The 2,563-nt window shown below is 33.1% G+C and overlaps 1 pseudogene; it reads right to left on the bottom strand.

The window, feature by feature from the left end:
- Window positions 1-1,738: 1,738 nt before the first annotated feature.
- LOC141570300 (U6atac minor spliceosomal RNA) lies at window positions 1,739-1,883 on the bottom strand (annotated as a pseudogene).
- Window positions 1,884-2,563: the final 680 nt, after the last annotated feature.

Genomic DNA, 2,563 nt, shown 5'->3' with positions numbered 1-2,563 from the left:
GGCAAGCACTTCACTCAACTCATTTTTTCAAAACAGTCTTATGAGATAGGTACTCTTGTTATCATCTTCTTCAAAAAATAAATTGAGCTGTAATTGACAAAAACATGATAGTTTCAGGTGTACAACATAATGATTCAATATTTATATATATTGCAAAGTGATCACCACAATAAATCTAGTTAACATCCATCACCATACCTAGGTACAATTTTTTTTTTCCTTGTGTTGAGCACTTTTAAAATCTACACTGGTAGCAACTTTCAAATATGAAACATAGTATTATTAATTGTAGTCACCATACTGTATATTATGCCCTAGGACTTATTTATTTTATAACTGGAAGTTTGTAACTTTTGATCACTTTTATCCATTTGGCCTACCTCCCACCCTACCTACCACTTCTGGCAACCATCAGTTTGTTCTCTATATCCCTGAGTTTGTTTTTTGTTCTTAGATTCCATATATAAGCAAGACCATAAGGTATTTGTCTTACTCTGTCTGACTTTTTCACTTAGTATGTTGCAAATGGTACAATTTCCTTCTTTTTATGGCTGAGCAGTATTTAATTTTATATATATATAAAATAACCTAAATGTCCATAGATAGATGAATGGATAAAGAAAATGCGATATATATATATATATATATATATATATATATATATCGCATTTTCTTTATCCATTCATCTATCTATGGACATTTAGGTTATTTCCATATATTGGCTACTGTAAATAATGGTGCAGTGAACATGGAGGTATAGCTAGCTTTTCAAATTAGTGTTTTTATTTATTTCGTATAAATACCCAATCATCTGTTTTATAAAGAAACCAGAAAAGTAATATTTCCAACGCTACAAAAATATTAGGAGGCAGAGCCAAGATATTAATCCTAGCATGCTGGCTTCAGAGCCCATGATTCTTACCATCTGCCTCTTTTCCAGCTCCTGTTCTGTCCAGGGTTATTTGCAATTTGCTTATCACCGCCACTAGAGTATAAACTCATTGAAATCAGATATAATGTATTTTTCTTTGTATCCCAAGCAGTGATTAGAATATTACAGTGCATATATGGATTTTTTTCCTTAATTGACTTGATTTGAGAAGTATGGTACTATTTAGAAGACTAGGTATAGAATGACAGAATTTTATTCTGTAACTAAATATTCATCTGGGGTATGTCTGGTCAAGGTAGAAAGTCTATAAGCAGCAGCTCCAACAAAATAACCCAAATTCTGTGGTTAAAGAAAAACAAAACTTTTATTCTTATTTGCCCAATCTCTGTGGTATTAATCCATTCTGTTACTAAGAAATATGAAACTGGAAAGAAGACTTCATTGAACTTAAAGGTAAAGAAATCTCCAGAACATAAAAATGTGACCACATTCTACAATCCATCAAAATGAACTATTTTTTTTATTTGTAAGATGGCCCTTCAGAGACTTTTAAAATTTTGTTTTCCTATCCTTACTTATACTACTTTCATGACATTACCAATGAGTATTTCTTCAGTATTATGAATCTAAAATTTCATAATATAGATTTCCACAATGCGGAGAATTTCCACAACGTATAGTGGAAGCGTACAGGATTCACTCTAATCTCTTTGACCATCATATAGATGAACAGAATTGTTTTGATCCAAATGGTTCCACTAGCTTTTTATCATGAAATTGAAACGTGGTCTCCTCCCTGACTTTTCTTCTTACCACATGAAGATATATATATATACTTTAAAAAAAATTAAATTACAGTTAGATGCCACAAAGTAGGCGGCAATACCTTAACCGTATGCATGTACCTTAACCGTATGCATGTTGCTAGGCCCGAGGGCCTCTTCCATCCTTGTCAAGGGGAGCACTAACCTTCTGTCCTTTCATACAACACCACATGAAGCTGTTTTGTTAGTCTTTATATGTCTTATAAGCATATCTCAGCAATTGTAATAGCAAAAGTAGCTTATAATTCTTTAAATGAAGGTTATGGTGGATGCTATCCATTTCATTTATATATTTTACAAATAATTGCTAAGCAGTTACTTAATCCTATTACACTTAATAAATGTTTTCAAACTCTGATAAAATAACATGCAAAATTAAAAATTAAAACTATAGGTGACTTCTCTGACCTAACCATTTTTAAACTCTCATTATTTCATTAGATTACTTTATATGACTGTCTTACTTGCTATTTGCTGGACATGGTGCTATGCAAGCGTGGAAGTAGATAGCTGCTGTGTTCGCTTCAAAATTAGCTATTTGTCTCTGATTGCTCGAGCCTTGTTACATTAGAATTGTAGTACATTTCCTCCCAAAGGAAGAAACATAGGGCAGAAATGTGCCAGAGGCAAGCTTGTATTGCCTATTCTACCGCACTGGGCTAGACCATTCTAAACTTGGAATGCTGCACTGCCATCTGGGGGATAAAATTTTAACAGTCATTTACTGTTGAGCTGAGATGAAGGGGTGAGATGCCAAAACAATCCGAAGAAATTGGGAGCATTGAGAATGTTTCTAAGATACAGTGTGAAGACCTATACTATACTTTGGGTTATTTCCCAAAAGCAA

This window comes from Rhinolophus sinicus, chromosome 1, assembly GCF_057876585.1.
Source record: "Rhinolophus sinicus isolate RSI-liver-muscle chromosome 1, RSI-T2T, whole genome shotgun sequence".
NCBI classification, from domain to species: Eukaryota; Metazoa; Chordata; class Mammalia; order Chiroptera; family Rhinolophidae; genus Rhinolophus; species Rhinolophus sinicus.
Note: the sequence above shows the minus strand (reverse complement) of the source record. Positions and strands in the feature narration are given on the sequence as shown.